This window comes from Mesoplodon densirostris, chromosome 4, assembly GCF_025265405.1.
Source record: "Mesoplodon densirostris isolate mMesDen1 chromosome 4, mMesDen1 primary haplotype, whole genome shotgun sequence".
In the NCBI taxonomy this organism is placed as follows: domain Eukaryota; kingdom Metazoa; phylum Chordata; class Mammalia; order Artiodactyla; family Ziphiidae; genus Mesoplodon; species Mesoplodon densirostris.
Window position 1 is genome coordinate 145,852,073 of NC_082664.1, and position 10,048 is coordinate 145,862,120.

The window sequence follows — 10,048 nt, forward strand, 5'->3', positions numbered from 1 at the left end:
AAAACAGAAATATAGATCAATGGAAGAGGATAGAAAGCCCAGAGATAAACCTACGTACCTATGGCTAACTCACCTATGACAAAGGAGGCAAGGATATACAATGGAGAAAAGACAGTCTCTTCAGTAAGTGGTGCTGGGAAAACTGGACAGCTACACATAAAAGAATGAAATTAGAACACTCCATAACACCATACACAAAAATAAACTCAAAATGGATTAGAGACCTAAATGTAAGACCAGACACTGTAAAACTCTTAGAGGAAAACATAGGCAGAACACTCTATGACATAAATCCCAGCAAGATCCTTTTTGACCCACCTCCTAGAGAAATGGAAATAAAAACAAAAATAAACAAATGGGACCTAATGAAACTTAAAAGCTTTTGCACAGCAAATGAAAACATAAACAAGACAAAAAGACAACCCACAGAATGGGAGAAAATATTTTCAAATGAAGCAAATGACAAAGCATTAATCTCCAAAATTTACAAGCAGCACATGTAGCTCAATATCACAAAAAACAAACAACCCAATACAAAAATGGGCAGAAGACCTAAATAGACATTTCTCCAAAGAAGATATACAGGTTGCCAACAAACACATGAAAGGATGCTGAACATCACTAATCATTAGAGAAATGCAAATCAAAACTACAGTGAGATATCACCTCACAGCAGTCAGAATGGCAAACATCAAAAAATCTACAAACAATAAATGCTGGAGAGGCATTTATTGGAGAAAAGAGAACCCTCTTGCACTGTTGGTGGGAATGTAAATTGATATAGCCACTAGGGAGGACAGTATGGAGGTTCCTTAAAAAACTAAAAATAGAAATACCATACGACCCAGCAATCCAACTACTGGGCATTTACCCTGAGAAAACCATAATTCAAAATGAGTTATGTACAAGAATATTCATTGCAGCTCTAATTACAATAGCCAGGACATGGAAGCAACCTAAGTGTCCATTGACAGATGAATCGATAAAGAAGATCTGGCACATATATACAATGGAATATTACTCAGCCATAAAAAGAAACAAAACTGAGTTAGTTATTTGTAGTGAGGTGGATGGACTTAGATTCTATCCTACACTGTGAAGTAAGTCAGAAAGAGAAAAACAAACACAGATATATGGAATCTAAAGAAAAAAAGTTTATGAAGAACCTTGGGGCAGGACAGGATTAAGGACACAGATGTAGAGAAAGGACTTGAGGACACAGGGAGGGGGAAGGGTAAGCTGAGACAAAGTGAGAGACTGGCATGGACATATATACATTACCAAATGTAACATCGATAGCTACTGGGAAGAAGCCACATAGCATAGGGAGATCAGCTCAGTGCTTTGTGACCACCTAAAGGGGTGGGATATGGAGGGTGGGAGGGAGATGCAAGAGGGAGGAGATATGGTGATATATGTATATGTGTAGCTGGTTCACTTTGTTATACAGCAGAAACTAACACACCATTGTAAAGCAATTATACTCCAATAAAGGTGTAAAAGGGAAAAAAAAGCCCAGAGATAAACCTACACACCTATGGTCAACTAATCTATGACAAAGGAGGCAAGACTATACAATGGAGAAAAGACAGTCTCTTCAATCAGTGGTGCTGGGAAAAATGGACAGCTACATGTAAAAGAATGAAATTAGAACACTCCCTAACACCATACACAAAAGTAAATTCAAAATGGATTAGAGACCTTAATGTAAGACCGGACAGTATAAAACTCTTCGAGGAAAACTTAGGAAGAATACTCTGACATAAATCACAGCAAGATCTTTTTTGATCCACCTCCTAGAGTAATGCAATAAAAAAGAAAAATAAACAAGTGGGACCTAATGAAACGTAAAAGCTTTTGAAAAGCAAAGGAAACTACAAACAAGATGAAAAGACAACCCCCAGAATGGGAGAAAATATTTACAAACGAATCAACAGACGAAGGATTAATCTCCAATATATATAAACAGCTCATGCAGCTCAATATTAAAAAAAACAAACAACCCAATTAAAAAATGGGCAGAATATCCAAATATACATTTCTTCCAAGAAGACATAGAGATCGCCAAGGGGCACATGAAAAGCTGCTCAACATCACTAATTATTAGAGAAATGCAAATCAAAACTACAATGAGGTATCACCTCACACCTGTTAGAATGGACATCATCAGAAAATCTACAAACAACAAATGCTGGGGAGGGTGTGGAGAAAAGGAACCCTCTTCCACTACTGGTGGGAATGTACATTGATACAGTCACTATGGAGAACAGTATGGAGGTTCCTTAAAAAATTAAAAATACAATTACCATATGACCCAGCAATCCCACTACTGGGCATATACCGAGAGAAAACCATAATTCAAAAAGACACATTCACCACAATGTTCATTGCAGCACTATTTACAATAGCCAGGTAATGGAAGCAACCTAAATGCCCACAGACAGATGAATGGATAAAGATGTGATACATATATAAAATGGAATATTACTCAGCCATAAAAAGGAATGAAATTGGGTCATTTGTAGAGATGTTGATGGATCTAGAGACTGTCATACAGAGTGAAGTAAGTCAGAAAGAGAAAAACAAATATTGTATATTAATGCATATATGTGGAACCAAGAAAAATGGTACAGAAGAACCAGTTTGCAAGGCAGAAATAGAGACACAGATGTAGAGAACAAACATATGGACATCAAGGGGGGGAAGCCGTGGTGGGGGGTGGGATGAATTGGGAGATTGGGATTGACATGTATACACTTATATGTATAAAATAGATAACCAATAAGAACCTGCTGTATAAAAAATAAATAAAATTAAATTTAAATTTTTTAAATAAATAAAATTAAAAAAATAAAACAGAAAAAATGTTCTTCCCTTCCCATAGATGTATTTATATGAATTAATTATTTCCATGCTTATATCTATAAATACACAAAAGAGGAATAAAACGTACCTTGAACCAAAAAAAGAAAAAAAACAGAACCCACCAGTTATACAGAGGAAAACCCTATCAGAGCACTTGCTCCAGTGGTAAACAATTCTGAAGTTGGTCAGAGGTGGGGAATCGTCTCCCATGCAGCCAGCAGCCCCCACCGCAAGGAGCGTCCTCATTGCAAAGCTGGGGGACCGTGCAGAGGCAACTGTGAGTAAACGTGAGCTGAGCCCCAGGCTAGCTGCTGCTGAACTGTTCCCACCCTTCCCAGGTAAAACACCTGAATGTGTACAAGGACTTGAAAGCCTAGAGGAAGGGCTGTGGAGCCACACCAGCGACAGCACGCAGACTTGGTGCCTGCAGGCCAGCCAGGATGGTCCTGTCCCCGGGTGCTCTTCTGGAAGCTTTCCATTCCCCTGCCTGAGGTACCCTTCCAGTCCCGGCCCCCACTGCTTTTTTCCTTCCTCACCTCTGCCCGGGGAGAAATTCCAGCGGCAGGTATGGGTGACACATCCTCTTGTTTAGCAGGTGGCAGCCCGGCAACTCCTGCAGAAAGCCCAGCAGAGGCCCACTCACACCGGGCCACCCACAAAGCTGTGGCCCCTCACTCCCTCCCACCAGCACAGCCCCGAGACTGCTGACGGGGCAGAGAATATGGCGTCAGGCACAGCTGCAGGGGCTTTTGCTGCCTGGGCGGTGTTTATATTGACCTCAACCCAGGCACACCTGGGGAGGGCTGGCCGGCTGGGTCAGGCTGCCAAGGTCAGCCAATCCTCGCCCGTCAGGGGCTCACACTTGCAGAAAATGGACCTTGCTGAACCGACCAGGTCCAAGGAACAGGTGTGGGCTCCTGAGAGTCAGGATAGACAAGGGGCTGCAGCTCCGGCTTGTTTTCTAATCAGCTTGTTTTCTAATCATTTTATCTGGCCCATGAGTGGGAGACAACTTCAATAAGACCCTCTCCTAATGAGAGGAGCCCAGGAGTCAGGAAGAGGAGGGGTGGTGGGTGGAGACAGAGGCCTGGTGCCCCGGCTGCAGTGGAAGTCTCTGGAAGACCAGGCGTAGGGAGGCTGCACAAAGTGACACCCAGGGTCACAGACCTGTCGGAGCTGCTGTTTGTTAGTTAAAGTCCTGCTCTGAGGTGCTCTGTGTCAGCTCTGACCGCCAGGTGGGCTGGGGGTGCTCTGCAATGAGGGCTATGTGCACGGTTCCTGTGTGCCCAGGCTTGCTGGGTGCCTATCCAGGTGAGCTCCATACCCGGGGAGGGGCCTGACCATGAGAGCCCCGTGGGCTGCTGGGTACCTGCCCAGGTGAGCTCCATATCCTGGGAGGGGCCTGACCACGAGAGCCCCGTGGGCTACTGGGTACCTGGTAAAGGACGTCAGGACAGTCAGTGAAGCCACCGAGGATATATATTCAGTAGTTCCTAATTCCTACACCCTGCTGGTCATTCTACCATCCACCAGGACATGGTATTCTGTATTAGACTTCAATGATGCCTTCTTCTGTATTCCATTAGTCCCAGAGTCACAAGATATTTTGGCTTGTGATTGGCAGGACTCAACATACAATGAAGACAATACTGCTGGGGCTGTCCTGCCCCAACGGTTCAAAAATTCCCACACCACCTTTGGGGAAACTTAACTAAAACCTAAAAGATCTACCTCTGGAGAAGGGAACCCTCCTTCAATATGCAGACAACATTCTGATCACCAGCCCTACCAAGGGGGCCTCTGAGCTACCTAGCCAATAAAGGATAGAAGGTGTCCAAGAAAAAGGCTCAAATATCACAGACTAAGGTGGCCTGCCCAGACTTCATTCTCACAGAAGGTCAGAGAAGCCCATCCCAGGAAAGGGAAGAAGCCATTTGTAGCCTTACCCCTTCTAAAACTAGAAGACAGCTTATGGGTTCCTGGGGAGGTTGGGGTTTGCTGCATCTGGATCCCTAACTACAGTCTAATAGCTGGGCCTCTATATGAAACACTGAAAGGAAAAGATGATGATCCTTTTGAATAGAATCCAGAAGTGGTCTTTCAAGAATGGAAAGAGTGGGTAATTCAGACCCTTGCTATGGACCTCCCTAATTTAGCTAAACCCTTTGACCTTTACATTCCCAGTAGAAGGTGAATCACCCTTGGAGTATTAGTGCAAAAACTGGGACCACTTGAACTGGAACAACTCAAGTATGCCGCCCAGGTAAGAGAAGCTACAGTCACCAAGGGCTTGGCCTGCCGCCCCATCCAACCAGGATACTGGGGGTATCTAAAAACCTGGAAATCAGCAGCCCGCAAGGCCAGCTCCCTCCTAAGGGAAAAGGACCCCACGTGGTGATCCTAACCACCACCATGCCCTGAAGTTGCAGATATCGCTCCGTGGGCACACTGACCTCGAGTGAGGAGGCCCTCCAACTCCAACCTCCAGAGAGACAACCAGGGGCAACGGGCTCCCATGATGACTTGTGCGACCATCACTTGACCTGGAGCTTCTCTCAGAAAACAACAAGAGTGTGCCCCCAAAGAGCAGACTACTGCTTGCAGGACTTACTGCACCCAGAGGGAAGCTAATATGCTTGGCAAGGGAACCGCAGATAATGCTGTCACCATAGAAAAGCCTACAGACACAGCAGTGGGGGCGGCCAATAAGACCGGCTGGACTCCTGGCTACTTCAAAAGGCCGTTGACTCAGTGGCCATCATGGTCCTGGATCACCACCAGCCTTGGACTGTCTGGGAGTTGAGAAGGCAGGGCTCTGACACCTGGTGCTGTTTGTACGTTAATTCAGTGGCCTAATTGAAGAAAGCGCAGACTACTGGTCAGAGCACCTAGGCTGGCAGAAACCGTCAGCCTAAGGTGGCCGAACAAATGTGGGGTGGGGTAAAACCGGCGCCCCCAGCATCTCTGCTTATCTGTTTCCTGGACCCTTAAAGGTCATTAGAATGTATAACACTTCCAATGCTGGTGCTCAGGCGGACGAGCAGTGAGGCAGGAGGCCTGGGGACAATCAACCTCACCTGGAGGCTGGTGGGGAGAAGTTCTGCCCCTCCCTCCCCCCGTGTATGAGGACTCCCAACTCAGCACGAAGCATTTACAGAAGAGGGGTCTTCACCCTCAGCACCCCAAGAATGAGGAACGGGACAAAAGGCGGAGGAGGGGTTTGTCACCGGCAAAGCCCATGAAAAATTCCTGGGAGATAAAAATAGAATCTGGGCAATAAAATAAAGTCTAACCTTTTGTTCCTTTGTGCTTTTCCTAATTTCACTTGCTCCTAGGTTTCCACATGCAGAGGTCCCACACCTGGCACTTCAGACCCGATTTCCTAGTGCAAAATGGTTGGGCCGACACCTCAGCTCGTAAGGCCCCCCTGCAGACTCCGTGACATACAGCCTGAACTCCAGCCAACCCGGCCCTCGAGAGCTCCGCTCCCTCCCTCCCGCGGACGCTGACGGGATCCCTACACAGCAGCCCCGCCCACAGCCCACGAAGGAGCGCGGGTTCTCACCTCTCCATTCTCTGATCAAAATACAAAGTTTCTGGGGCTTCCCTGGTGGCGCAGTGGTTGAGAGTCTGCCTGCCGATGCAGGGGACTCGGGTTCATGTCCGAGTCTGGGAAGATCCCACAGGCCGCAGAGTGGCTAGGCCCGTGAGCCATGGCTGCTGAGCCTGCACGTCTGGAGCCTGTGCTTCGCAACGGGAGAGGCCACAACAGTGAGAGGCCCGCGTACCGCAAAAAAAAAAAAAAAAAAAAAAAATATATATATATATATATATATATATATATATATATATATATATTTTGTAGTGTTTACTAAAACATCTAAAAAACAAAGCTGCACAGCATACAGCACTTCCACTCATGGGCGTATATATTCGGAAAACCAAAAATCGACAGGGCACAGGCACCCCAAAGTCTAGGGATGCTCTGTTTACAAGAACCTCAACTCGGATACACCTAAAATATCCCACAAAAGAGAAAAATGGATAAGCAAGTTGTGGTATTACGCGCGATGGAATATCACTCAGCCATGAAATCAATGTCATAAGGCTAGTGGCAACACAATGAGTGGATTTAGGTACGATGATTCTAAGTGAAATAAGTCACACAGAAAAAGAAACTTATCATAAGATATCACTTATAGAGGGAACATAAAAATCGCTACACATGAACTGAATTACAAAACAGAACAGTCACACATTTAGAAAACATATTTATGGCTGCTTAAGGGGAAAGGTGAGGTGGGGTGGTGCATAAAACAAGAGTTTGAAATTAGCACAGATACCTACTCATTGCTCAATAAACTGGACTCAACACACCCTATTCACTGGAGAAGAATACATCTGCATAGTAAGAATCTTAAAAAGTATGTATTGATATGTCTCTGTAAGTGAATCAAGTGGATGTAAAGCAACATAAACACAACAGTGAAAATCAGCTAAACCCCATTATAAAAATAAATTACAAAAAAAAGATAGTGAAAGAGAGAGAAATTCTTACAAAATTCATTCAGGGGCTGTGATGCAACCTGGATTGACAACATCTAGACCCACAGCTGGATGAGACATAAGGCTGGACACTCTTGGGGCCGAGAGGATTGGTGAGGTTGGGTGAGCAAATGCAGACCCTTTAAAGTAATACTGCATGATACCCATTCCAGTGGTCCCAAATCTCTAGGTTCAAGGGAATCTTCCTATAGCTAAAACATGCATGGGAAACCCAGAGGATAAAATAGCAATAAAATAGCAATTTTCATAAAAATTCATATTTTAAGGCAAGACCTGGAAAATTTAAACATAAAAATTTCCTCTGCCCATTTGGCCTCCTCCCTCCCCTCTAGTGTGCATTGTGCATCTGCATTATGTGTTAACCAGCCTCCCCAAGGGAAGAAATACCTGCTCTACCATAAAGATGAATTTTTCTTCTTCTGGTGCCAGCCATGAACTCCTTAGAAGATAACAATGCTTACTTATGACTTTACTAATATCACTGGCTGTATTACTTGTATTCTGCCTATTTTACAAGATTATTATTTCTTGCATTACCAAATGTGTAACTGAGCCTATGAGAAAAATAATAATGACCAAGTGAGTTGAAACGATTGACCTGATGTATAGTCTATAAGATCCATGATTGTAATAGTGTGACTCTAGATATGGGAAGAAGCAACAGGAGGGAACCATTTCCTGGAGTTGACAGACTAGTGAGACAGCCGGTCCAGAGGATTAAGGATACTGTTACCAGGACTAGATGAGAAACAGCACTTGAGTGGTCTATCAGTGAAATCCTCATCTGACCTGGGAGTGAGCATTCCTAACCCTTGAGACAAATTGGTCAAAGATGTCTCCCAAACTAAGACTGAAAGGGAGGGAATGCTGCCCACCACCCAGTTGTACAAGAATCAAGTCATTAGCCACTGCAGTCGCTGACCTGCAATCCACCCTGAAAGGAATTCAGGGCTAACATCGGGATGAGGCACTCTATGCTCTGGGAAAATTGGCAGAACTGTCCCTCAGTTAGATATTCGCAGGATAAATTTTTTATGAACCCAGTTTCTTGCATCTTCTCATACTTAGAAAAACAGGAACGCCATTAACTAAAGTATCTGTTCCTAGCAAATAACAGTAACCTTCTAGCAAAATGTGTGCTTGATTGCACGCACGCCTCACCGAAATCACATACATACTGGCTACCCACCCCTTACCTCTTTGGAACAGTTCGTAGAGCTTTCTGAATGACTGTGTCCCAGGTTATAATCCTCAGGTTGGTGGGAAAAAAATTTCCATTTCTTTCTTAGATTGACTATTGATTAATTTTTTTCATTGGGAAAGCAAGTATACATTGATCCCCAAGTCCTGGTGCAACTAATTTCATATTCTTATATTTCCCAAATCAAACTGAATACAACCCTGAGACTTCACTTTCCAGGAGGATGGAAATGCCTCTGTGGTTTAGTAAGAATTGCCCAGAATGGGCTCAACTGAAGCGCTCATTGTCCAAGTCTCATGATTCATGAAGTCAGCTGCTCCATCCCTCTTATTTGATTGGGATTAAAGGTTAAAATTTAATTTGTCACAATTCCAAGGCAAGGTCCAGTCCTCTCACTATGGACCTCAAAAGAAAGAGTAAATGTCCTCTGCTTAGTCCAACCCTGTTGTCATAGAGGAAGTGCAGCTGGACCCCAGAGAGGGGGCAGGATTTGTCCAGAGTCACCCCGTGTATGGCAGAGTCAAAGACAGGACCCAGGTTTCCTGGTTCCCAGGCCGGCTGCCTTTCCACTGCCCCATGTTGCTTGTTACAAGTGTGGCAGCAGCATCCTCCAGGCTGGGCTTATGCCCCATCCACCCTAGTTCTGCCACAAACCTGCCACGTCACCCTGAGGAGGTCACTCACTGCTGGGTGAGTCAGTTTCCTCATCTACAAGATGTGGGGGGGGGGGGCGGTGCCAGAGACCCCTGGTCCCCTCCCAACCCTGCCTCTTCCCGGTGCCCCTGGACTGTGCCAGTCTGGGAGACTCAGACGTGGAGGTGGAAGCCAGCTCCCTCCCCTCTGTCCACCATCTGCTTGTTTCCCTCTTGGCTGCTGTGTCCTGTTTATTGGTTACGTCCTTCCTGATTAGACACACCCTCCTTCACCACCTCCTGCTTGGCAGTAAACATACTTCTCTTTCACAACATGAGTTTCCTCAGTCACTTACCGGTGGTCAGACTGTCCAGTGATTCTTTTCAAAAACACAAACTGCTTCCAGGTACCTCCACAGTCTGAGGTCCCCCAGATGCCCTTGTTCCTGCACATTCTTGACTTCCCACTTCTTCAGAGTCCAGCTCAGCAGCCCCAGTGCCCTCGCCCTGTTTGGGGACCTCGTGTTCCTTTAGGGAAAGCAAAGTCCTTTCCGCTGGGATACAGAGGGGCTGATCCCAAGTCAGGGAACAGGAAACAGAAGCCGAGAGTGAGAGGGAAGCATATCCGGGGTCCACAGTCACACGTGGTCCTGCCTCCAGCCAACTGGTCCCACTGCCCTGGTCTGGTCCCCCTGGGGATGAACTGTGAGTAGTCTGGAGGGCAGAGCCCAAGAGATCTGGTTTCTGGTTCCAATTCTGCCCCAGGGTAACTCATGACCACAGA